The sequence below is a fragment of the Hyperoodon ampullatus genome (genome assembly GCF_949752795.1).
Source record: "Hyperoodon ampullatus genome assembly, chromosome: 18".
In the NCBI taxonomy this organism is placed as follows: Eukaryota; Metazoa; Chordata; class Mammalia; order Artiodactyla; family Ziphiidae; genus Hyperoodon; species Hyperoodon ampullatus.
The window spans coordinates 57,682,116-57,709,812 of record NC_136931.1 but is presented as its reverse complement, the minus strand read 5'-3'; the positions used below and the strand labels follow the sequence as shown (position 1 = coordinate 57,709,812).

The following is a 27,697-nucleotide window of genomic DNA, read 5'->3' as shown; positions in this document are numbered from 1 at the left end:
TTACGTTTGGTAGTGTATATATGTCAATGCTACTCTCACTTCGTCCCAGCTTACCTTGCCCCTCCCCATGTCCTCAAGTCCATTCTCCATGTCTTCTTCTTTATTCCTGTCCCGTCCCTAGGTTCATCAGAACGTTTTTTTTTTTTTTGATTCCATATATATGTGTTAGCATGCGGTATTTGTTTTTCTCTTTCTGACTCACTTCACTCTGTATGACAGACTCTAGGTCCATCCATCTCACTACAGATAACTCAGTTTCGTTTCTTTTTATGGCTGAGTAATATTCCATTGTATATATGTGCCACATCTTCTTTATTCCATGCCATCTGTTCTTTTGCATTTATTTATTTACAGTAAGTATTCAAAATACACCTATAGTATAATATATTTTTTTCTTCTCAATTATGAGACAACAGTCTGTTTAGTGTTAATTGGTATGTAAATATCATTCTTTTAATTCATGTTCCCAGTGATTAAAATGTCATCACAGTGTTTCTCAACTGTAGGTCACATTCATTCAAAAGACATGCAGTCAAATAGCGAGTGTCCTGGATAATGAAGCAGGGTGGAAAAGAGGTCGAATCCCCAGAGGTGAGGGCCTCATGAGTGTGCGCTGACGGGGCCCTGGTACCTGGTGTGGGCATGTGCAGCCAAAGCCCATGGTCACTGGCTCGGGAACCTGGAGACCCATCCCTCCCAGCACTCAGCCCACCACATCCTCAGGAGAGCAGGCTCGGGACTCCCAGCCCACGTGGTCAGCAGAGGCCAGCCTGCTGCTGCTCCCCCCAGGAGAGGGGTGCCCAGCCTCGGGGGTCAGTGCCCCACCGGACACAAGTGCCCGCTCCACCATCCGCCCCTAAGGACACCTTCCGTGGGTTTAGCTGTTCTGCAAGGGGAACAGAGCTCCAGGCACACAGCAGGCATCCAAAAGCTGCTCACTACGAGGGCGGCCTTCCCTGACGACAGGACAGGTGACCAGCGCGGGCTCCCCATGTCCACGGGCCACCGCCCACAGCCTTGCAGAGGACACCATGGGTTTTCTCTCCTCACTCCCCAATTTTCACTCTTTTCCTTGGACTTCCCTCCTGTGGAAACCTTCCAGTTCTCCTGCTTTTAACCCTCTGCCTGTAGAGATGGAGAGGCATCTATGATGGGCCAGCTTGAACTCCCTGAACTGGGATTCTGCGAAGAACGCGTTTCCATAACTAGGTGCAAGTCAGCGATGGAACGTTCAGCTTGATAAAGCTGCAGGTTGGAAGGGCACCGACAGAAAAATCATGTTAATCTTCCTCCCAACTCTTTAAACTGGTAATAATGACAGAACTGTTCCTATAATCATTTTCACCTCAAGGAAATCCAGGAAAATATGCATGATTTTGAGTGTAATTAGATAGATGATGAAAGAAATTACAAAGGAATGTCTGTGACCCATAATGGAAATCTCACTGATGGAAGAGATCAACATGGTAGAAGGGATGCAGGAATCAAGCCCATTGGAAATAGGCTTGGATTTAACATGTTGGATAAACTGCAGATATTTCTTACTGATGGGATAATATCTGAATGTAATGAAGTTGAGAGGTCTATCAGCAGTAGTTCCTCATTTACTGCACTTCAAAGAATTCCTCCTAGTGTCCAAACCAACGTTTCAAATACATATGGCAATGATTTCATGCCTCCTTCAGTGATGACACAAGACCACATCGAAAGACCTTACAAATGTAATGAGTGTAGGAAAACCTTTCTTAAGGACTCACTCCTCACTGGACATCAGATAATCCGTACAAGAGAGAAATTGTATAAATGTGATGTATGTGATAAATTCTTTGTTCGAAATTCACAGCTTGTACATCATCAGAAAATGCACGGAGAGTCATGGTACAAATGTAACGTGTGGCAAAACCTTTAATGATAGCGCCTGTGGTAAAAATCTTTGGTCAAAACTCCCAGCTTGGAATATTCATACTGGAAAGAGAAGTTACAAATTTAATGACAGCTCAAACGTCAGCAGACATCAGAAAATTCAGACAGGAAAGAAATTATATAAATGTATGTGGCAGAGCCTTTAGCCGAAATTCATACCTTGCCGATCAATGGGGTGTTCATACCGGACAGAAACCGTACAAATGTAATGAGTGTGGCAGATTCTTCAGTGTGCCTTCTAGCCTAACTTAGCATCAGAGGATCCATACTAGTGAGAGCCCTTAAAAATATGAAGTTGGTGATGCTTTTAGCATGGCTTGATAGCTTAGGCTTCATGAGAAAATGTATGCTGGATAGAAGCCAGATAAATGTATTTAGTATAGTCAGGCCTTTAGAAGATGAATTCATTCTGGAAAGAATCCTCACAAATGCCATGAATGTGAAAAACCTATCCTCGTGGATCATGTCTCACCAATAATCAGGAACTCCACACCCGTCAGAGCATTACAGATGTACTGAATTTAGCAAAGCTTCTTGGTTGTGCCTTAAACTCAGGGATCACCAAATACTTCATACTTAAAAATGCTCACCACAACACCCTCATGTGGAATGCTTTTGACACTTGGTCACCAATGTGTGGGTATTTTTCTCGCAAGTAATTCCTGGGACACCAGCTGGGTATCCCACAATTCAACTCAGCTGAGACAGTGTCTGCACTGAGATTGCATGAGGTCCTATAGATCTCACAGGACTGACATTCCTCTTAACACACTTCAGATGGCAGGCACAAATTGAGGTTATCACCCGTGCTTCTCCTGAATACGCTATAGATCCTAAGTTTCAACAACGCCCTCTGTCACCCTTTGTAAACCAGGAGAAATGAATCTGCACATGGAAGTCACGTATTCGTATGCATAAACGTCTGGTATATATTTTTGAACAAGTGAAGTTTGCATCTGATAACTGGAGTATATGGATCCCCTCTGCATCTGTTTCTATTTCTGTTCTTTTTATCTCTTGGTCCTATTTGTTGTGACATCGTTTTTGTTATTTTAGTTGAGTGCTGGGTATTATATATGAAAAACCGTAGAGGTTCTGGCTGATGCTGTCTTCCTTCAGAGTTTCCTGTGACATAGACCCAGAGTACGGACGGGCTCTCAGTTCAGTCGGGGAATGAGTGACTGGAGGCTGGGAATCCTTGTAAGCCTCAGTCTCAGCTGCCTTCACCCACCTTCCCCCCCCACCCCACACCCCAGGTGGAGCCTTCCAGGGTCTCCATCTGGAAGCCTGGAGTGCTTCCCAGGGCCCCTCCTTCTTGGCAGGTCCTGAAGCCCAGTTTTTGTCTCCTGAGCACCATGAGGTTACTGCAGTTCAGCTGCTCAGCCAGTTTCTACAGAGTGTTGGGCTCATTTTCTGTGCGTTCCTTTCCTTGGGAAGCTTGGTCCCTAAAGTCCTGGCTGACTTGTCAGGGCTGCACTCAAATTTTTGTCTTCCCAGCCCCATGGAACTGTCCAGAGCTCTGTTAGCCGGTGCTCTCTGCTTGACTTTTTACTGCATTTTCTTCCCAGAGTCAGATGCCCCGAGGGAAGGAGCGGCCCTCTCAGTCTCCCGCTCCCTCACTGGGTTTCCCTTTTGTTTGGAATCTTGGACACTTCGGTTGTGGATGCCTCAGTACCTCTTTGACGCCTTCAGACATCCTTTAAAAACATACTTAGCTTTTCTCATTCTTGGTGGGCTGACCTACAGGCTGCTCACGTATAGAACTGGAAGTGGGGAGAAACTGGTGTTCCCTCCATCTGAAGCAATACGTAATAGTCATCGTAAATATACTGATCCTCTTTATTTGATATGGGAGAAAGCAAGAACCACTGGTCCTTGCTTAGTCCCCACTGTTCTGTTTCTAATCAGAATCCCCAGGTTGCCCATGCTTGGCCACTTGAACTTGGAAAGAGGATGGAGCAAGGGGCCCACTCTGCCCAGAGACAGAGGACCTGTGCTCCGGCTCCTCCCGTGGCCGCTGTGCCCTTGTCCCAGGCGTGCACTAGTCTCCCCTGGTCCCCTTGCCCTGTGCCAGCCCAGGGCGGGCTTCGTGATGACGGGCGGTGGCCGAGGAGGTCGCAGGGGTTACGTGACCTTTATTCTGTGAACTGATCCCATGTGGGTTTTCTCTTTAAGTGCTTAAAAAAATGACTGCTTTTGTCTTCCCTCCAATTTCATTTTAAAGGTGAAAATGAAGATTTTATTCTTGAAGTTGAGTGCAGTGATTATAGTCTTTTTGAAAGCAACAGTTGAGATTTGAAAAAGGCATCTCAGAGAACTCCAGTTCTGATAAAGCTGAGAAAAGAGAATGTGTTCAGGTTGAATTGTGGGCGGGACCCCAGATTGTGCCTCTGTGTCGCCCAGAGTCTGCTAATTCCTGAGATGGGTGGATATAGGACTCCAAACGCCCGAAGGACTAAGGTCCTAAAATCACAACTTAGTCTGCTGTGTCAGCAGGGTTGGTTGTCACAGCAGAGGTCTGGGTGGAGCCAGGAGCAGTGTAGCCTGTGCCGAGGGATCAGAGAGCAAGGAGGGTAGAAGCGCAGCCCAGCCAGGAGGGTGAGAGGGGGTGGGGGGTGACGTGGGGACAGAGGAAGGGGTGACACCTGGAGGGGTCCGAGGGGCCGTGGCCGTCACACTCAGGGCAGGGATGCTCCTGAACGTCTATGCAGCACCCACGGCACAGCCAAGGTTGAGAGGCTCTGGTGTGAAGAATCCCCAGCCTGTCTCAATTACTGCTGAGTTCACAGCAGGGTCCAGCACTCCACTGTGGGTTCATTTTCAGTGCCCTTAACAAGGTTGGATCCAGCACTTCCTGAGCTTGAGTGAGCCAGTTAGGCAGCATTGACCTCAGAATCAGTGAGGTAAAATTAGCCCAGTGACTCCTCACCCGGGGTAGATTCTAGGGATGTCTTTGAGTTTAGGTGGGGCCATTCCAATAGCCTCACTGGCGGCGTTTGTAGTAGGAGGAGGTGGCAAAACCCCTCTTAGTTCTAGTGTTTTTGGTTTCTGAAAGTTAATACTCTTCAGTAGCTTCGGGTTGTTAATTTATTGTTAAAATTTTTATTCAATTTTTAAAAATTTAACTTGTTTTATCTGTATGGCTGAGTCGGGTCTTAGTTGTGGCACATGGGATCTTGAGGCATGCGGGCTCTTTCGTTGAGGTGTGCGGGCTTCTCTCTAGTTGCCGCATGCGGGTTTTCTCTTCTCTAGTGGCGTGAGAGCGCAGTAGTTGTGGCGCACGGGATTAGTTTCCCCACAGCATGTGGGATCTTAGCTCCCGGACCAGTGATCCAACCCGCGCCCCCTGCATCGTCAGGCGGATTGTTTACCACGGGACCAGCAGGGAAGTCCCTCTTCAGTGCTACTTTCAGACAGTATCCTTTCCAAGCAGTGTTTGAGCACTCTTCCCCACACACTCATCCTGTCGTGTTCTTGGAAGTCGTCCCCCCGCACCCCTTCTCTGCCCCGTTGATGGTGGCCTGAGCCGAGCCCTCCGATGTCCATGGAGCCCCTTGTGATTGGATCAGTTCCGGGCTCCCGGGAGAAAGTGGCAGAGGCGCAGCCATGGCGCCATTCCCTCTGGAGATGGCGGTGATGGCGGCGGTCGCGGTGACAGTGGAGGTGGTGAGGTGCCCAGCAGTGAAGCAGCAGCCACCGCCGAGCGCGAGGTGCTGCACCCGTCCCCGAGGTTGGGTGATGGAAGGGGTCACCTGTGGTCCCATTTCCGGCGCTGCGACCGCAGGGCCAAGTCCATGGCGAGGAAGAACTTGGCCTCAGCTCAAGTCACGGAAGCGGGGCCGGTGCCCCCGGCCCCAGGAGCACAGCGAAGAGTGCAGGGAGGTGAGGGCAACAGGGATGGGGCCCGTCCAAAGGGGCCTGGTGAAGAGGCGGGGTTTGCTTCGTCTTGTAAGTACGGCTGCGGGCCCAGGGCGTTGTGGCCTCACTGGGGAAGGATTGACACCATCTGGTCAGACGCGGCAGCAGGTCCTGCGGGCGCTGTGTGGAGGACGGGTGGGGGCGGGGCAAGAGGGATTGGTAGAAAGCACTGGAGGAGGGGTCGCTCGGGGTACATGGGAGGAGTCGCTGGGCGTAAATGGGAGGGGTTGCTGGGCGTACATGGGAGGAGTCGCTGGGTGTACATGGGAGGGGTCCCTCTTCCGTACATGGGAGGGGTCACTGGGCGTACATTGCAGGGGTCGCTCTTCGTAGATGGGAGGTGTTGCTGTTCGTACATGCGAGGGGTCGCTCTTCGTACATTGGGGGAGTCGCAGGGCATACATGGGAGGGGTCGCTGGGCGTCCATTGGAGGGGTCGCTCTTTGTACATGGGAGGGGTCACACTTCCATATACGGGAGGGGTCGCTAAGCGTATGTGGTTGGGGCCGCTGGGCGTACATTGGAGGGGTCGCTCTTCGTACATGGGAAGAGTCACTCTTCCGTACATGGGAGGGGTGGCTAAGTGTACATTGGAGGGGTCGAGGGGCGTACATGGTAGGGGTCGCTCTTCGTACATGGGAGGAGTCGCTCTTCGTACGTGGGAGGAGTCGCTGGGCGTACATTGGAGGGGTCGCTCTTCGTGTGTGGGAGAGGTCACTCTTCGTACATGGGAGGAGTCACTCTTCCGTACATGGGAGGGGTCGCTGGGCGTACATTGGAGGGGTTGCTCTTTGTACATAGGAGGGGTCACTCTTCCATACATGGGAGGGTCACTCTTCCGTACATGAGAGGGGTCGCTAAGCGTACATTGGAAAGGTCGCTGGGCGTACATTGGAGTGGTCACTCTTTGTACATAGAAGGGGTCACTCTTCCATACATGGGAGGGGTCGCTAAGCGTACATGGGAGGAGTCGCAGGGTGTATACGGGAGGGGCCGCTAAGCATACGTTGGAGGGGTCGCTGGGCGTACATTGGAGGGGTTGCTCTTCGTGGGTCGGAAGGGTCGCTCTTCGTACATGGGAGGGGTCGCTCTTCGTACATGGGAGGGGTGGCTGGGCGTTCATCGGAGGGGTCGCTGGGCGTACATTGGAGGAGTCACTCTTCGTACATGGTAGGGGTCCCTCTTCCTACGTGGGAGGAGTCACTGGGCGTACCTGGGAGGGGTTGCTCTTCGTATATGGGAGGAGTCGCTCTTCTGTAAATGGGAGGGGTCGCTAAGCGTTCATGGGAGGAGTCGCTCTTTGTACATGGGAGGGGTCACGCTTCCATACATGGGAGGGATCGCTAAGCGTACATGGGAGGAGTCGCTCTTCGTACATGGGAGGAGTCGCTTTCTGTACATGGGAGGGGTCGCTCTTTGTACATGGGAGGGGTGGCTCTTTGTACATGCAAGGGGTTGCTCCGTACACGGGAGGGGTCGCTGGGCATACATTGGAGGGATCACTCTTCATACATGGGAGGAGTCACAGGGCGTACATGGGTGGAGTCCCTCTTCCTACATGGGAGGAGTCGCTGGGCGTACCTGGGAGGCGTTGCTCTTTGTATATGGGAGGAGTTGCTCTTCTGTACATGGGAGGGGTCAATCTTCCATACATGGGGGGGTCGCTAAGCGTACAATAGAGGGGTGCTCTTCGTACATGGGAGGAGTCGCAGGGTGTACACGGGAGGGTTCGCTAGGCGTACATTGGAGGGGTTGCTGGGCGTACATAGGAGGTGTCGCTCTTTGTACATGGGAGGGGTCGCTCTTCCGTACACGGGAGGGGGTCACTCTTCCGTACACGGGAGGGGTGGCTAAGCGTACATTGGAGGGGTCGCTGTGCGTACATAGGAGGTATCGCTCTTCGTACATGGCAGGAGTCGCTCTTTGTGCATGAGAGGAGTCGCTCTTCTATACGTGGGAGGAGTCGCTGGGTGTACCTGGGAGGGCTCGCTCTTCGTGCGTGGGAGGGGGTCACTCTTCATACATGGGAGGAGTCGCTCTTCGTGCGTGAGAGGGGGTCACTCTTCATACATGGGAGGGGTCGCTCTTCGTACATTGGAGGCGTCTCTCTTCGTACATGGGAGGGCTGGCTGTTTGTACATTCAAGGGGCTGCTCCATACATGGGAGGGGTCGCTGGGCATACATTGGGGGGATCGCTCTTCATACATGGGAGGAGTCACAGGGCGTACATGGGTGGAGTCCCTCTTCGTACATGGGAGGCGTCGCTGGGCGTACATTGGAGGGGTCGCTCTTCGTACATGGTAGGGGTCCCTCTTCCTACGTGGGAGGAGTCGCTGGGCGTACCTGAGAGGAGTTGCTCTTAGTATATGGGAGGAGTCGCTCTTCTGTACATGGGAGGAGTCGCTGGGCGTATCGGAGGAGTTGCTCTTCGTATATGGGAGGAGTCCTTCTGTAAATGGGAGGGGTCGCTGGGCATACATTTTAGGTGTCGCTCATCGTACATGGTAGGAGTCACTCTTCTGTACATGGGAGGGGTCAATCTTCCATACATGGGAGGGGTCGCTAAGCGTACAATAGAGGGGCGCTCTTCGTACATGGGAGGAGTCGCAGGGTGTACACGGGAGGGGTCGCTAGGCATACATTGGAGGGGTCGCTCTTTGTACATGGGAGGGGTCACGCTTCCATAAATGGGAGGGATTGCTAAGCGTACATGGGAGGGGTCGCTCTTCGTACATGGCCGGGGTCGCTGGGCGTACATTGGTGGGGTCGCTCTTCGTACGTGGAAGGAGTCGCTGGGCGTACCTGGGAGGAGTTGCTCTTCGTATATGGGAGGAGTCGCTTTTCTGTACATGGGAGGGGTCGCTGGGCGTACATTGGAGGGGTCGCTCTTTGTACATGGGAGGGGTCACACTTCCATACATGGGAGGGGTCGCTGGGCGTATATTGGAGAGATCGCTCGTTGTACATGGGACGAGTCACTCTTCCGTACACGGGAGGGGTCGCTAAGCATACATTGCAGGGGTCACTGGGCGTACATTGGAGGGGTTGCTCTTCGTAAGTTGGAAGGGTCACTGTTCGTACGTGGTAGGGGTCGCTGACAGTACACGGGAGGGGTCACTCTTCGTACATGGGAGGGGTGGCTGTTTGTACATCCAAGGGGTCGCTCTGTACATGGGAGGGGTCACTGGGCATACATTGGAGGGATCGCTCTTCATACATGGGAGGAGTCGCAGGGCGTACATGGGTGGAGTCCCTCTTCGTACATGGGAGGGGTCGCTGGGCATACATTGGAGGCGTCGCTCTTCGTACATGGTAGTGGTCCCTCTTCCTACGTGGGAGGAGCCGCTGGGCCTACCTGGGAGGAGTTGCTCTTCTGTACGTGGGAGGAGTCGCTGGGTGTATCTGGGAGTAGTTGCTCTTCGTATATGGGAGGAGTCGCTCTTCTGTAAATGGGAGGGGTCGCTGGGCGTTCATTGGAGGGGTCGCTCTTCGTACATGGTAGGGGTCCCTCTTCCTACGTGGGAGGAGTCGCTGGGCATACCTGGGAGGAGTTGCTCTTCGTATATGGGAGGAGTCGCTGGGCGTACCTGGGAGGGGTCGCTCTTCTGTACATGGGAGGGGTCGCTCTTCATACATGGTAGGGGTCTCTCTTCCTACGTGGGAGGAGTCGCTTGGTCAGAAGCCGAGGAGACAGCTCTGCCTAGTCTCCAGGCCCTGTGGGAGGCACCTTTCCGGTGTCTTGGAGGCCGAGTTTGAGGTCCGCTGGTGAGATCTGGACTCTCTTCTTCCATCAGGTTGACTCAGGGAGGGGTTGACCCCAGCAGCCTCTCTGTCCCGCCCCAGCCATGCTGGGTTCCTCACCTGGGATGTTTTGTCTTCCTGTAGCTTCTTTGTAAATATGCTGTTCTCTCAGAGAAGAAGGCCCTTCTTCTTGCCCTGTCTTCTGCTGGCTAGCTCTCAGCACTTGCTACTGCTAAGCAATTTGGTAGCTAGCTCTTCTGGAGAACCAATTTTGCCCTGTGTATAAATATCCTCAAAATGCTCATATTCTGGTAGGAGCCGTTTTATTTCTCCTAAGGAAATGGTTCTTATCTGGAGAAAACGTATGCGTAACAATGTTGACCGTAACAACTTTCAATGTGATTTACATTTTTTTTACTGGTTAGAAAATTATAAGAGCAATACGCCACTTAGAAACCACTTTAAGGTATGAGCATCATGTAGTCCGCGTTCCTTGGGGATTTAACGTCTCCCACTTTGCCTCCCAGCCTTACCTCATTTCCTTGCTTTACCCTCACTTTAGGAGGGAATGATTTCTGGTGGTCCCGTTTTTGTGGTGGGTGGTGGACTCATTGGGCTGAGGCAGTGGTTTCTGACCCCTCTTTGACTCTCTCCTGAGCGGCCGTGAGTGTGAGCCCACTGCGTGCAGAAGGCAGTTTTGACCTTACCGATTTCCTGGAAGTGCTTTATTTCGTCCCTCACCAAACAAGGTTGTTTAAGGATTCTTTCTGATTGTTCCCTAAGCCACAAGGAAGACCTGGCTAAAGTGATTGAGCTCCAGGAAATCCTAGATGAGCAGTCAAGAGAGCAGAGCCACGGACTTCACTGGTGGTCCAGTGGGTGAGACTCTGCGTTTCCAGTGCAGGGGGCTGGGTTTGATCCCTGGTCAGGGAACTAGATCCCACATGTGTGCCACGACGAAGAGCCCACAAGCGGCTTAATCCAGACTCAATCTTCGGTTTACACACTGGGAAATTCCTCCACCAATGTGTATATAAGCTGATGCCCTTTAAAATACGCTTGTTTCTTCATATAAATCTGCTCGCTGAGTCCATCTGATAGTAATGGCTGGTGACAGTCCTGAGGCCCCCTGGGTCCTTTGTTGAACAGAAGCCGTGGGGAGGGACCTTCTAACGAACCATGTCCCTGCCCTTCTCTGTACCTGTGGGTCAGCTCTGGTGATGGTGCAGAGTCCACGAGAGATAGCAGTGGGAGGCCACAGCCTACGGAGCCAGGGCACAGGCCACGCCCATCGTCGCTCCTTGGTGCTTTTAAAACATGGACCATACTTGTTCTTGAAGTCTGTAAGTTGTTTTTCCTATTTTAGGCAAAACAGCAGTTACAAGAAATGCAACATAATCAGGTACTTAAATCTCTAAATTGTTTAGAAATCTGTTAAGAGGTGAATTGAGCTGGGTTCATAGTTATTATAATTACTACAGATGTTTAGCCAACGTCTACGCTAGTCCACTGCTGTAATGTATACAGCACCCCTGGATTTGTGCACCGAATGTGTTTGCATTTTAGATGCATTTAGAGTCTGGCAGTTGTGTGTGGTTCAGAATGCTGACTCCTTTCTGCGTTCACTTGAAAGCTGACAGCCTAGGGAACCAGGGCACAGGCCACTCAATGTCGTCGCTCCTTGGTGCTTTTAAAATAATGGCCATACTTGTTCTTGAAGTTTAGAAGTTTTCGTTTTTCCTATTTTAGGTAAGGCAGAGAGAAAAAATGAATGGAAAATGTAATAAATGCTTATCAGACACTGCTGACAAGCTTCTTTCAGAATCTAATAAGAGGCTTCAGCTTCATCATAAATGGCTGCTCAGGCAGAGAAGGTGCGCTAGCACAGCGTCCCTGAAGGCCCCTTTACAAAACGGGCGCCATTGGTCATGTCCATGCCGCAGCAAAGATCCCCCGTGCTGCAACTAAGACCTGGTGCAGCCAAATAAATATTAAAAAATATATATATATATATATCTCCATCTTAGTGTTAGGATTTACGTTCAGAAAAATATCTTGGACTTCCCTGGATCTTGAGAAAATGGGGTTGCGTTCCCTTCTCACCCTGATCCGTGTGCATGCCGGGGTCAGGGGCAGAGGGGTGAAGGCTGGTCTGAGTTATGGTGGTCCAGGGGGGTCTGGGTGGACCCCCTCTTTCTCTGGAGGGTCAGAGGGGTCCTCCCACAAAGGCGCAAGGTGCCTTTGTGTGAAGACTGGGGACAGTCTTGAGGGTCTATTTTCTACTTCTATTTATTTAACTGTTTTCCAGGATTTTGCAGCAGTTAAGAACTAAAGAACTAAACATATGCAGAGAGCAGTTCCTTGAAAGAGAAAAAGAAATCGCTGAACTGAAAGCGGAAAGGAACACCACCAGGGTTAGTGGGGTTCTTACTGCGTTAACATTTGCTTCTGGTCATGATTGGGCTCCAGGTTACTGTCTTTAAACTCAAAAGACAATCCACTCTGCCTGCTTTTAAACACATTTTCGACATCTTCCCACTAAGTGGACTGGGGTTGACCAGTTCAGGGTTCTCATACCTTGCTTGAAATTTATGATGAGAGTTAATGTAATTTTAGTACATTTGAGGGGGAATTTCTCTAACTTGACTCACTGGCCACACTGCGCAGCGTGTGGGATCTAGTTCCCCGACCAGGGATCAAACCCGGGCCCCCCGCGTTGGGAGTGCCAGTGTTATCCACTGGAGCACCAGGAAAGGCCCTTAGCTAATGATTCTTAAAGAGCAGGAAAACCAGGAGAAGACATTAACAGACGGGGGTGCTTGACGTAAACCCCGAGCATGAATGGAAAGGCAAGTCCTTGTCTCCCTGTTTGGTTCTCATCTCACCTGTCCAGTCTGTGCAGGTCTGTCACCAACACACCGCTTAGACCTGAGCGGCCGTGACAGTCGTGTGAGCCCACAGCGGGCAGAAGGCAGTTTTGATCTTAGCAATTTCCTGGAAGTGCTTTATTTTGCCCCTCACCAAACAAGTCCGTTTAAGGATTCTTTCCATTAGAGATCTTCTGATGGTTCTCACGAGGAAGACCTGGCTGGAGTGCCCGAGCTCCGGGAAATCTCAGACAAGCAGTCGAGAGCAGAGCCAGACGAAGGAGCTGGGCGCCTGGCAGCCTTCTGTACTCACGTGACAGAGCGGGAGAAAGGTCTGTACACGGCCAGAGAAGACCTCGTTGTATCTGAGGAAATGAACACGAAATTGCAACGAGATGTTTGTGAAGTGAGTGACATTAGATGTGTCAGTGTTGTCAAGGGAACCAGACATAATCAAAGACAAATGTGGTGAATCGGCTCTGTGTGCACCTTCTGTGTGGTTCTCAGTGGGTCCTCACATGACCCAGAGAACAGGGCGGGCAACGATCGTCTGCCTTGAGTAACTCAGCCTCCCCTGGATGTCCAGGCCTTACTGCCTCTGGAGCATTTTTGGGTGTTTGTTTGTTGTCTGGTCAGAAAGTTCGCCTTTACACTTTTCTTCACTCTCCCTGCAGATACTCCTCCACCTGTTACAGAAACACCTAACTTGGCCGTGTTGATTTTCTCTCAATATTTCGACCACTCTGCTTCCTCCTAGCTGGTATGTCAGAGACAGAAAACTAATCTCAAGATGCCTTGGGCCTCAGCAAATTGGGAGGACAGGCTGAAAACAATGATAAGCTTCCAAAAAAGTAAGCTTTTTGTCTATCTCACTGAACAGTTTTCAGTTGTTCCTGATTTTTAACTAATGTTTATTGATTAAATGGAATATCCAGCTCTCTTCTGAAAGCTTAACCCAAAGCCTTTTATTAAACTGCTCTTTCTGGAGGACTTAGAGCATCTGAACTAGATTCAGACTCACTTTTTCAAGCTGGGGTTAGATGAGGTCTCCCCACCTAAGGCCACTGTCCCCTTATACATTGGGGCTTTATAGGAACTTGTGGGCCCAGGGAGGTGATTTTACTGCTGCAGCCCCAGGTTCAATCCCTGGTCAGGGAACTAAGATCCCACAAGACGCTTGGCTTGGCCAAAGAAAAAACAAAAGATAGGAGTTGTCTGGTGACATATTTTTGGATAACGTTTTCCATTACCATTTTCATCCACATTTATTTCAGCATTTTTGAACAACAAGAATTACCTGCACTTAAGTTTGTCAACATTATTTTTATACTGGTCTAGTAAAAGAAAAATGTTACAAACATACAGAGAAAAATACAAAACTTTCCTATCTCTGTATAATACCTATATTCAAAAATAAAAAGTTTTATCCACCAAAATTAAAAGAGCTAGGTATTAAAAAATGCAAAACAGAGTTTGTGTATTCCACTTATAAAACACTGACTCAAAATTAGAAGTTATTACTGTTATACATTAACATATTAAGAAAAAGACTTATCACAATAATAAAGTTTAAAACTTCCTGGAGAATTAAAAATCATGACAAAAAGGAATATAGAAAAAAAGATATTGTTATGAAGCAAGAACATTTCACCAAACAAACATCATAATCAGAAGAAAACACTGGATGCATTCCCTCTGAAGTTGCAGTGAAGGGTGCTGGCCAGGGCTCCTGCCTTTTACCACTGTACAGTGTGCCTACAGAGAGTGTGTCAGAGAGCTGGAACTATTAACAATCACAAATCTACAGCCATGGAAAGGCCAAGAGTGAAAGGGTGGAAAAAGACATTCCATCCTAAAGAGACCCGAGGTGACTACACAGTGTCACACAATATAAAGACAAAAGCTGATACAAGAGATGAAGGACAATATATACTGTTAAAAGGATCAATTCACCAAGAAGATATACATCTAACATTAGAGCTCCCCCCCAAAATGAAGGAAACATTAACAGAAACAAAGAGAGAAATAGCAGCACAGTAATTGTATGAGACTTTAACATCCCAGTTTTTTCGATGGGTGGAACCAAAGAGAACATCAATTAGGAAACAGAGGACTTGAACAACACTATAGACTGACGGGACCTAACAGACATGTACAAATCACTCTACCCAACAACAGCAGAAGACACACACTTCTCAAGAACAAATAAAATATTCTCAATGAGAGACCACATTAGGACATAAAAGATGCTTTTAAACCTAACCAAATTCAACAACACATTAAAATGACTTTACATCATGACCAAGTGGACTTTATTACTATAAAAAAATCGATTAATGTGATACACCACATTAACAGAATAAAGGAAAAAACACATGATCGTCTCGATGCAGAAAAATGCGTTTCACAAAATTCAACTATGTTTCAAGATATAAAAACTGGGAATTCCCTGGCGGTCCAGTGGTTAGGACTCGGCACTTTCACTGTCGTGGCCCAGGTTCAATCCCTGGTCAGGGAACTAAGATCCCAACACAAAGCCAAAAAGAAAAAAAAAAGATATAAACACTCAGCTAGAAAGCTTTCCTTCTCAGATCAGGAAGAAGGCAAGGATACACGCTCTCTGCACTACTGTCCGGCAAAGTACAGAAAGCCCTCACCAGAGAAATTAGACAAGAAAAAGAAAGTTACCCAAATTGAAAAAAGTAAAATTATCTTTTTTTCGTAGATGATAACTTTTATATGTAAAAACAGTAAAGATTCCACAAGGAAACTGCTACATCAAAAAACAACTCTAGGGCTTCCCTGGTGGCACAGTGGTTGAGAATCCGCCTGCCAATGCAGGGGACACAGGTTTGAGCCCTGGTCTGGGGAGATCCCACATGCCGCAGAGCAAATAAACCCGTGCGCCACAACTACTGAAGCCTGTGCGCCCTAGTGCCTATGCTCTGCAACAAGAGAAGCCACCACAATGAGAAGCCCGCGCACTGCAACAGAGTAGCCCCTGCTCGCCGCAAATAGAGAATGCCTGCGTGCAGCAAGGAAGACTCAATGCAACCAAAAATAAAATAAATAAAATTTAAAAAGACCTCTAGAAAAGTCGCGGGATACCAAAAGTCCATGCGAAAAACATATCACGAAATAAGATGGTGTGGTACTGGCATAAACACAGATATGTAACGTAACAGAACACTCAGAATTAACTTTGCATAGACGTAGAACGCATTTCCAAGGGTGCCAAGACCACGCAATAGAAAAAGGACAGTCTCAGTAACAAACGGTGCTGGGAAACCGGGTATCTACCAGCAAAAGTGTAAAGCCTGGAACCTTACCTGCATCAGAATGAGAAACTTCTATGTGTCAGAGGAGGCAACCAACAGTGAAAAGTAACCTCCAAGGACCAGAGATGATGAAAATGGGTTAAGAATCTCCACGTGTCAGAGATTTAGGTTGATTTCAAAGTTTAAAAGCAATAATAGAATGAAACGCCCTCTATCACTGATATATCTCTGAACTTCTCATTCCATTCCCAATCATTACGATTTTTAAATCAGTGACACATCCATTTCGCTTCTAATGCAGCCTGAAAAGTCAGAACGTATTTGCTGTAGTCTGTTTCCTACAATTTACCAGGCATAAGTGCATATTATTACCTGACTTGCATGTGCAGCTTCTTTATCCTGGTTTTCAGAGAGCGGACAGTGCAGTGAGATGGGGCCCTAAGCAATCCCTGCTGCCCAGTAGCACTGACACCACGTCTCCAGTCCATGGGTGTGAAGCCCTGCCCAGGACTAGGCCCAGTGGAGCCTCTTCACAAGTCCCAGGTCACTGGGTCATGGGGAGGCGGGATCTAAGTGGAGACAACAGGCCCTGAGGGAAGGACCCGGGTGACTGTGACTGTACAGGTGTCAGGCGGGATACTTCTGAGTCAGATAAGATCAGCGAGTCCAAAGAAGGGCATGCCGGGAAGGACAGACAGAAGAAACAACTGAGAAAATGACTTTACCTGAGAAAGAGCCATTTCTGACTCCTTTTCTTTCCTCTCCCTCCTCTTCAGGGCTTCTTCCTCAGACAACGTGAGTCTTTAGAGGTCGATCCTGAAAGTTGGAAAGATGCTGTTTAACGCTGAGAATCGACACACCCCCTTTCTGGGTCACCACCACACACACAGGGAAGCCGTCAGCTTGTGGAACAGACAGTCCTCTGCTGCCCACTGTCCCAGGAGGGGCTCAGGACAGTAACTCCCACACACAGCCCAACAAGTAAGTTCCTACTTTTTTTTTGTCCAGTGCATGACAGATCTTTGAAGATCAAATAGTGTAGCTTATCGCTTTTTTAACTGAAGTATATATATATTGAATATATATTTTATTCATTATTTATGGCTGCATTGGGTCTTCATTGCAGTGCACGGGCTTCTCATTGTGGTAGCTTCTCTTGTTGCAGAGCACGGGCTCTAGAGCGCAGGCTCAGTAGTTGTGGCGCACAGGCCTAGCTGCTCCGGAGCATGTGGGATCTTCCCGGACCAGGGCTCAAACCCGTGTCCCCTGCATTGGCAGGCAGATTCTTAACCACTGCACCACCAGGGAAGTCCCTATGTTTTCTTTTTCAGATTATTTTCCATTGTAGGTTATTATAAGATACTGAATATAGTTCCCTGTGCTACACAGCAGTTCCTTGTTGTTTAATTACTCTATATGTAGTCGTGTGTATCTGTTTATCCCAAACTCGTAATTTATCCCTCCCCCTCCTTCCACCTTTGGGAACCGTAAGTTTGTTTTCAATGTCTGTGAGTCTAGTTCTGCTTTGTAAATAAGTTCATTTGTACCATTTTTTTAGATTCCACATATAAGTGATATCATATGTGTCTATCTCTGTCTGATTTACTCCACTTAGTACTGTTACCAAAACGCAAGTCCGTGTGCTAGATGCACAGTGAGGCCAAACAATACCAAGATGTTGGGGTTTGGAACAGAGAAAGGTTTGCCGCAGGGCCATGCAAGGAGATGGGTGGCTCATGCCTTAAAAACCCCAAACTCCCTGAAAGCTTCCAGGAAAGCCCTCTTATAGGAACGGTGAGGGAGGGGTGTGGTTAGTTGTTGCAGACTTCTTGGTGGCAGATCCTTTGTACTTGAGGTCAGGTCATGGTCAGGTAAAGATGTTCCTGTAAACCTCCACCAAACAAACGTTACTCTCTGTCCTGACAAGAAAGGGGAAGGTGCCAAGGCACAACTTTCACCCTCCGAGGTCCAGGCCCGGCTAACAGAAAGGGGTCCCTGCAGGGGGGCCAGTTACCCTGCCCCGGAGCACTCGCCCAGAACCAGGTTTCGGTCCTCCCACCAATGCCCAGGCCTGGCTGAAGCAGCAGATCTCAGTTGGCAGCTCCCTCAGGGTCAGGTCCCCAGACCCTGCCCAGCACCCAGGACCCAACTGGCCCTCCGGCTCCTCTGGCCGCCCAACGGCAAGGGGCCAGGTCCCGCAGACAGCGGCCCATGCACACTGCCGCGGCCATTAGGTCGCAGAGGCGCGGATGGGGGAGAGGGTCACCGCTGCCTCAGGGCCCGGGCAGTGGGCAACCTTGGCGAGGGCTCTGGATCCCCGCAAGACACAGCCCCAGCCCGTTCCCTCGGCCTCCCAGCTCACCTGCCGGCCCACGGAGAAGGGAGGGGAGAAGGCCGGGATCCCTCTCTTACTTCACTCTCCGCCTGACGACCACCACTCCGCGGACATTTGGCTGAATGGGTCCACTAAATGTCACTCATTGACAGTTGGTCGCTTGAGGGAGGGGCTCACTGTGGCACCGACCAATGGCTGAACGGGAGCTCTAAGGCCACTCCAACGTTCCTTCAGTGGTCTCCTGGTAACTGTTGCCTGGTAACGGGGGTGGGGGAAACAGCGTGCGCCAAGGGCCCTGTGCTAAGGGCTGCGCGCTGCTGGGCAGTATTACAGTGTGATCATCTCCAGGTCTCCACCTGCAGCACTCTGCGTTTCCATTTCATTCTGTTTATCAGTCTCCCTATTGCTTTCTATGTCTCTGTCTTTTTGTTGCCCTGTAGTCTCCTGCTGTTTCTCCCCTCCTGTTTTCTCACTCCTGTCCTGCCCCACTCTGCGACTTGTGTCCCCTATTGATGCTCTTTCTCCCCGACCTTTCTGATGACCCTACATCTCTCTGTATTTCTGCCTCTCTCGTCCCCCATCTCTGCTCGCTCTCTGCCCTCTGGTTACACCCCTCTGTCCCTGTGAGTCCCCCTGCCCGCTCTCCAGCACCCCCTGGTGGCTGTGCTTCCTTCCCGCTCGCTCCCTTCCTCTCCCAGCATCCAGTTGCTCTGTAGGACAGGGGTTCAGCTCTTTTATCCCCTCCCCCGACTCTCCATAGGAAACGCCTCACCACCGCTGACGATGCTGTTACCACTGGTCAAGGGCTCCTCGTATTCTGCCTCAACCCCTTCACCTTCATCTCCTGGAGATCCCAATTTTCCATACACTCTGCTTCACTCCTCTGCTACTTTCACGGCTTTTTCTCTTTCATTCTTACCGTCTCTCTGCAAGACACCCCCCCACCCTCTACGCTGCCCTCTGGTCTTGCCCACTTTTCTTTCCCCTCCGTTTTCTGTTGCTCTGTCAGTCCCTCTGTGTCTCCTGATCCCCGCCCCGGCCCACACAGTCAGAGGATGTGGGATGGAGTAAGATGCCTGCTTCCTGGGAAAACACTGATGAAATAAAAACTCACAGTTTAAGGCAAGACAGGAAAAATTTAAAAGTAAATTTTTTCACTGCCCATTTTGGCCTCCTCCCTCCCCTCTGGTGTGCGTTGTGTAAATCAGACCTCCCCAATGGCAGAAATATCTTCTCAACCATAAAGATCAATTTTTTATCCCTCTGGCCGCAGCCATGTAACATCCTCAATCCTCTAAAGGGTCACAGTGAGACAGGAAGGAAGGTGGCAGGGCACAACCATTAAAAGATTGAAGAGGGGGACACAAGCATTGAGAAAAACAGGATATGACAAAAGCTGGTTAGCACCAACTAGGCCCAGAATGGCAGAAGATTCGACTTCCAGTGGACCCTGAGCCTCGTTTCCCTCTGAGGGTAACATTAGCATATGTCAAACGACACGCCCACAGGCGCCATGACAGTTCCCAGGCTGCCCATAAAAGCCCCCAAAGTGGGCAGTGGCCCAATCCCCAGAAATCCTGCCCCTCCCCTAAAATAGTTAGCTGTTCCTCCCACTCATCAGCATATGAGATTACCCAGCCCATAAAAACTAATCAACCCCACACCCCAGGGCCTCCCTCAATTTCTGAGAAGGCCCATGTTCTGCCTACGGAATGTGCATCTCTTTGAGTCAACTTGCTTTCACTTTACTATGGCTCGCTCTTGAAATCTTTCCTGCGTGAAGCCAGGGACACTCACTTGGCAGTCTGTCCCGGGGGCTCACACACGTCCTAGGACATGCTGTTTCCTTCTCCTTCATCAATAATGACTCAGCACTCACCTTGTATGTCTAGACATCTTCAGTGAACTTTATGTACAATAACAATATATCATTTACCTTAAAGATAACAATTGGTGCAGAACAGACTGTTCATCAGACCTGGGGAGATACTGGGCCGCAACTAATAGAAGTTCTTTTAAATACTTACTTATGACCTTATTAATGTTACTATACTACTTGTGTTCTGCCTACTTTACAAGATTGTTTCTTGCGTTACCAAGTGTGTGACTGAGCCTCCGGTAAAAATGATGACTAGGCGACTTGAAACAAGTGACCAAATATATAGTCTTATAAGACCAATGATTTTAATAGTGTAACTCTAAATATGGGAAGAAGCAACAAGAGAGAACCATTTCCTGGACCACAACAGACTGGTGAGACACACCATGCAGAGAGGCCTTTGGCTACTGTTGTATTAGGGGCAGGGCGCGTACGGGGCATTGCCGGTGCAGTCAGTGTGGCAGTGGCCCTGTGGCCACAGTCTCCTCGGGCCGCACTCCAGCCCCCGTTTGCCCCCTTTGCCGGCGCAGTCACCAAGCCTGCAACAACCAACCACGCAGCACCCCTCCTCTGTATAAAAGGAGCCCGAAATCTGACTGGGGGAAGATGGCTCATGGAGACACTGGTCCGCCATCTTCTTTTCCGAAAAAAAAGTCGCTATGCCTTGCCCCAGCAACTCGCCTCTCAATTTACCGGCCTGTCGTGCAGCAAGCTGAACCACTTTGGACTCTATATCAATTTTGGCGAAGCCGGCCAGGATCCTTGCTGCTTGTGGTCAGCCCCGGTTGGGGAATTTTCAGGTAAGGCCCTAGCAGCTGCTGGGACCACTTGTCCTGAGGATCTTCCCTTTAAAATTCCCTGAAGCGGCACCAGATGCCCCAGCACTTAGCAGTGGGAGCAAGGAAGTGACATCTGGGAGCTCCATACAGATGGAATCGACGGGAGGGGCTCCAGACAGTAGGTATGTCTGATGTGTACAACTGGGAACATACCACCCTCTCAATTTCCGCCTTTCCTGTAAGGGAAAAGCCAATTTGTTTTGCATTTGACTGGGGTACCCTGTTGGAGAGGGAATTTTTGTTGGAACTCTGTGAACCAGTTTTTTTGCTTTTGTTTTGCATTCATTCATGATGGAATTTGTTTGTACTTTCGGTATTGGAATTTGTTTGTGCCCTTTGTGTTTTGTTGCTCTTGAACTTATAAATATATCTGTCCCTAAGGAAAGCCCTTCGGGGCGTACCTTAAATGAATGGGCAAAGTATAGTTGTGGGCCTATGACTAAAAAGACATGATATTCTATTGTATAGTGTGTGGCCCCAGTATATGTTAGGATCAGAAGAGCAGTGGGCCCTGAATGGCTCACTTATACAATCTTGCAATTAGAATTGAGCAGGTAAAAATGATGAGGTTCCATATGTAGAAGCATTTATGCTATTGCATCAGGAGGAAAAGAAGTCAGACAGCTGCTGCATTATGGTATGGTGGTCTGAAAGGAAAACCAGGGGAAAATCTGTTCTACAAGAGGGAGAGGGAGAAAATGAGGCTGAGAACATGTGATTTCATATTTCAGCCAAGCAGGCTGCACCAGGGGTTGTTCCGACTGCCCCCACGCCACCAACATATTCACTCCTTTCACCACCTCCTGTTTCCCCTACTTATGGGGATCAATTAGAAGTTTCTATGTTAACCTCTGGGGCACAGGGGCCTAGTTTGTATCACCGTCTGTGACCCAAGAGGGCACCCCATTTGACCAGGAGCCACTTCTGGAGCAGGCAGCTCCCCTTGCACCGATAGCCTGTAGGAGGCCTTAATGCAGATGGCCAATCAGCTGGGTTTCTATGGATGCACAGTCCATTCTCAATTTGATTTATTTAACTGGAAAAACCATAACCTACATACGTCCACATGACTGAACTTTTCACTTCTATCTTTGTCACTCGATGTCCCTCTTGGGCGGACATTCACACCCTTACGAATATGATGCTTACTGGGGATGCAAGGAGGATGCTCACTGACAAGACTAGAGAGGAGGTGCACGAGCTCCATCTAGCGGACCAGGTGGAACTCCAGAAGCAAATCTGGCAGGTCCTACTGCTGAGCCTGACTGGGAACCTAATAAGGGAGATGTGCCGCACCTGAAACATTAGAGGAAGTGTGTCTCAGCGGGTCTTCGAAAGGGAGTAGCGAGGCAAAAGAGCTTAAACAAAATTCAAGAGATACACCAAAACCCAATGAAGATCCATCAGAGTTTCTAGACAGAATTTATCAAGCTTATAGGCACTACACTGATGCAGATCCTGAGGCCCCCAAAAATATGGGAATGGTAAATATGACCTTCATTGGGCAAAGCGCCCCAGATATAAGAAGAAAATTACAAAGTTAGATGGTGCGTTTGGAATGAACCCTTCTCAACTGGTAGATGTTGTTTTTAAAGTGTTCAACAACAGGGAACAACGAAAGGAGCTCTTTGCAAGACTTAACGCCACCGATCTGGGGCGGCACTGGATTCCAGGAAGGCGAGTCGCCTGGAGAGAGGTGAGCCCACTGGGGAGGGAACAGTGTGCTCACTGGAAGGAGGAAGGGCGCTGGAAAAGACTGCGCTCAGCTAAGGAATAAGAAGGAAAACAACAAAAGAAAGACGGGAGCCTCTCCTGTGGTAGAGAGAGAGCAACGCTCTGAAGATGAATACAGTGGCCCAGGGGCTCCCTTGGACCTGAGGCGTCCAATTCCAATTTCCCCACAGGAGCCCCGGGTAACTTTGACAGTGGGGGACAAGTTGATTGACTTTCTGATAGATACGGGTGCAACATACTCTGTGATAAACAGCACGGTGGCACAGAAAACATCTCAGTCCATCCCAGTCACAGGAGTTTCTGGAGAAGGACGAAGTCTTTTTTTCCTGTAACCTCTAGAATGCCAATCAGGGGACCTCACCCCGAAACACAGTTCCTTATATATGCCGGTATGTCTAATCAGTCCCTCTTTTGTAAATTAAGCACTCAAGCAACTTTTTCGCCAGAACAGCTTGGCATCAGGGTCCCACAGGAGCACACTGTAAGCCTAAAGATGGCGCTCATGGACACCCCAGAAAAGGAGACTGCGCTCTCACCCACTGCACCCCCATTCCCCCCACTCCAGGTCTGTGAAAAGGTAAGGCAGAAGTGTGGGTCGATGGCACCCCAGGGAAGGCCCAAAATGCATGGCCAGTACAAATCATGTTAAAAAGGGACTCTGGAGGGAATTCCCTGGTGGTCCAATGGTTAGGGCTCAGCGCGCGCTTTCATTGCGGTCGCCCGGGTTCGATTTCTGGTCGGGGAACTAAGATCCCGATCCCGCAAGCCGCACAGCGCGGCAAAAAAAAAGGGATGCGCTGGGACACCTAATCGAAAACAATACCCTCTGAGCCAAGAGGCCCAAAAGGGAATTTAGCCAATTCTCAGAAAGTTGGTTTAATCAGTTTAAACCTTGCAGGTCCCCATATAAAACCCCTATCCTCCTAGTCAAACAGCCAAACTCAACAGAGTATCTCTTTGTCCCAGGCTTGAGGGCTATTAATGAAAAAATCCAAGATTTGCACCCTGTGGTACCTAATCCATACACTCTGCTCACAACTATTCCAGGAGCAAACAGCTGGCTCTGTTTTTGACTTGAAGGATGCTTTTTTTCTGCATTCCTATTGCAGAAGAATCACAGCCGCTGTTTGCTTTTTTTTTTTTTTTTTTTTTTTTTTTTTTTTTTTTTTTTTTTTTTTGTGGTACGCAGGCCTTTCACTGTTGTGGCCAGCACAGGCTCTGGACGTTCAGGCTCAGCGGCCATGGCTCACGGGCCTAGCTGCTCCGAGGCATGTGGGATCTTCCCGGACCAGGGCACGAACCCGTGTCCCCTGCATCAGCAGGCGGACTCTCAACCACTGCGCCACCAGGGAAGCCCCGCTGTTTGCTTTTGAATGGCAGGACCCAGAAAGACAGGTGGGATGGTCCTGCCTCAAGGATTTAAGGATTCCCCTACCTTGTTTGGGGAAATGTTGGCCAGGGACCTTAGAGACTTAATACTGGATGAAGGACTCTTCCTCCAAAATGTGGACCATTGGCTCATAGCGAGCCCTGCAAATGATAAGTGTCAACAAAATACCATCAGAACCCTGAGCTATTTGGCCAACTGTGGATGTAAGGTCTCCCAGAAAAAGGCTCAAGTATGTAAGCAACAAGTCACGTAGCTGGGTTTTATCCTTTCCCAAGGGCAGCGGGGTCTTTTGCTTGATAGAAAACGCGCAGTTGCAGGCTTGGGAACACCCAAGAGTTGCAGATAACTGAGGGCGTTTCTGGGAATGGCAGGATTCTGTCGGATCTGGATCCCGACCCACAGGCTCAGAGCAAAGCCCCTCTATAGGCTTTAAAGGGACATGATTCTGGGCCCCTTACTTGGACTAAAGAGTGCCAAACAACCTTTGAAACAATAAAACCAAAGTTAGTCTCAGCTCCGGCTTTGGGACAACCAGACTGAAAGAAACCTTTCAGATTATATGTCCATGAGAGACAAATCTCGGGGTGTTAATTCAAATTCTGGGGAATGTCCTTCGACCTGTTGCCTAATTCTCAAGACCTTGACTTTGAGCTGTAGCAGCTCCTTGCGACAGACTTCTGGAGGCTGAGTTTGCCCTGGGCAGCCCAGCACTGTGAATGTCTCTCACCATGTCCTTTCTTTACTGGAACAAAAAGGGGGGCTACTGGCTGACTTCTGGGAGAATGGGGAAGTACCAGGCCATTCTCTTAGACAATCCCAATGTAACATTTCAGGTCACTTCAGCCCTCAAGCCAGCCACCATTGCTCCCGACCGCTGCTGCACAGTCCCCAGAGCACAGCTGCCTGCACGTCGTGGAGCTGGTGTGCTCTAGCAGACCAGACTGAACAGACAACCCCTGGCTGAGGCAGGTACGGAACTGTTCACAGTTAGAAACAGCATCAGGGACCAAGGCAGTTGATGTGCTGGGTATGTGGTGGTAACCCTTGAAAGGACTGCTGACGCAAAAGCCCCGCCCCCAGGAGCTCAGCTCAGAAGGCAGAAATCATTACTCTGACAAGAGCCCCACTACTCCCTGAAGGCGAGCAAGTAAACACACACACAGGCTCTCGCCATGCATTCTCCGTGGTGCGTATGCTCACGGCGCGACCTGGAAAGAAAGGGGGCTCCTCCCTTCAAACGATAAAGACATAAAACGTGCTTCTGAAATCTTGTCCCTATTAGAAGCAGTCCACAAGCCCTCACAAGTGGCCCTAATGCACTGCCCAGGCCACCAGAAGGGTGAACTCATATAACAAAAGGCAACTGGTTAAGCTGACCAAGCTGCAAAGAAAATAGCAAAGGCAGGCGATTACCAAGCCATCATAGGGTCCCTTCTCCCGCAGACTGACTTGTCAAAATACCAGCCGGAATATTCAGAAAAAGACAAGGAGAGGGCCGAAGAGTGGGGAGTCACTCCTGATCACACCTCACCTGGTTAGAAATGTAGTGCACATGGGACCTGATTTCTGAGGCATTCGTGGACACTGCTGCAGCACGTTCGTAACAGTACCCACCACGGGGGAGATGCCACCTTACGATGGAGTCAAAAATATATAACGGGGCCTAATCTACAAAGGGCTATCCAGGGAGTCACTGAAAATTACATGATTTGTGCTAAAAATAACCCAAATACTGCTGTCAGATCTCCCCAGATGGGGACCCAACACAGGACTCCACAAGCCACCAAGGACTGGCAAATAGACTTTACTCAAGTTGATAGGGACAGAGTAAAGGGACAAAGTAGGCGACTGAATAGTTAATCCCACTAGGGGACTGCAAGTAAAGAAAAAAGCATGGCAGACCCCTGTAAGTTAATGATCACTCAAGAAAGCAGGTTCGCTTATCCACAAAACCAAGCAACAGAAGCCTGAGACACGCCCCTGAACAATAAAACAATGGTGGCATGAGACCCACATCTGCCCAGTGAGCTCAGTAAGTTGATGATTCCTAGACACGCTCCTCTGCACACACTAAAAACAAGTACATAAGGAAAAGGTGACATTATGCAGAAACCTGAGATGGTTTATCATAGTTTAGTAATGTTACCACCTTTGTTCCTCCTTTCCGTTGCTCCACGACAGTCCCAGTTTGGCCATGTGGGGACAAGAAAAATCCCCCACCCGCTGTGGGGGCGGAGCTGATGATGGAGGCCTGAGTGTCTGCTCACTTTTCCTGATTATAAAGCAGGAGCTCGGGGCGGCACCCTCTCGCCTGCCCGCCAGCCTCACGAGCGTCCTAGTCTAATAGATCACTTCGCCTCTCGCTGAAGAACGAGCTCCCCAGAGCCCCACAAGACACATTTCAGTGGTTTCGGCTGGCGACCACAAAGGGGCAGTGGTAAGATAGAAGGAGGGGGGTCGGGTCCTAGAGGGGCTGTGGATGCCAGGAGGACTGGGGAGGACACTCCCCCAATGTGTGCCCCTTTTAGGCGGCTGGTCAACCCCGAATGCTTTAGGACTCTGAGGAGAGATCTAGGTACAGACCAGAGGAACAATGATATGGATGTTTAGAGACACGGAACCAGAGGAATGCTGGCAGTCAGCATGGCTGCCACAGAAAGATGCTATGGATGTTTAGGGACCCGGAAGGACACGTACATTCTAGGTCTGTCCCTGTTATACTCAAGTCTGTAAACTTAATTATTCCAACTGTTATTTATAAACTGATAAGTTTCCTTTTGCAATGCCTGTCTTATGAACAAGTTTTAAAATGAAACTATGAGATCTCTTGTCTGTCTGGATATATGTGTGTCTTAGTGGTCTTGTCTTTAGATAGTATTGCTAAGGTTAATTTGTAAATGAGCTCAATCTAATTGGCTTTAAAAAAAGTAAGTGCTTACAAATTAAACGTTTCTGAATATAAGAGAAACTAAGCTAAATGGATTTCAGGTTCACATGACCTGAGAAATATTTAATATTAAATTAATATCTGGTATTAAAGTTTGTTGTTATTAAAGTTTGTTAGTTAATACAGACATGTCTTTAGAGTCATCAACATTAAGCACAGTATTTTTATTGTACCTAGGTTTGCTGAAAGTCACTAAGTTCATACTATTTTTGTTGTAAAATCTGTCAGCAAGAAAATTAACCCCTCCTTGTCAGACTTTTGCCGTCCTGACATACATGTAGCATGGCCACAGTCTGCTCCTAAATGAGAGAAATTAAATGGGTAAATAATAGCTGCAAATTGAACAGTCAGGGCTATGGGAAATCCAAGACAGCCAGCCACTTGGCTCTTCCTGGATCCCTGCCAAACCCCATTTTTTGTTTAATGGTTTAAACCCTTTCTTGGCTACAAGGCTGATGCCCTCACAGTGGAAAAAAGAATGGTTTAAAAACGTGTTTTTCACTTGGGTATAGTTTCTATAAATTTTAGTGATCAAGGCAACCACTTTACTGGACAAATTATAATACAAGCCTATGTTATTAATTAACCAGACTTATTTTACAAATTAATTTTAACTTGGCTATATTTGGTAAAACTGAGGGTTATTTAAAAAAGAAAAAATTGTTTTAACAGATATTAAATTTTAGTTTTGCTAATTGAGGTCAGTATCTACTGTCTTAAAACGCACTTTTCAAATAGCTCTTTGTTGCTATATTATTCTAAAGCTTAATTGAGTTAAGATATTCTAAGCTTGTTTCTGAAGCTGATCACTGTCATCTATCTTTGTTTTTTTTTTTTTTTGTTTTT

At 48.8% G+C, this 27,697-nt stretch overlaps 1 long non-coding RNA gene across 2 annotated transcripts in view; it reads right to left on the bottom strand.

Annotated features, from left to right (window-relative positions):
• Positions 1-12,591: 12,591 nt before the first annotated feature.
• The window catches only part of LOC307065872, a 71,136-nt gene continuing 56,030 nt past the window's right edge, over positions 12,592-27,697 (bottom strand). For both annotated transcript variants that reach the window (XR_013811350.1, XR_013811351.1), the window contains 2 exons: positions 16,453-16,543; positions 12,592-12,814 (listed from right to left, as the gene is read on the bottom strand). This is a non-coding gene — a long non-coding RNA (uncharacterized lncRNA). The remainder of the gene's footprint in view (positions 12,815-16,452; positions 16,544-27,697) is intronic.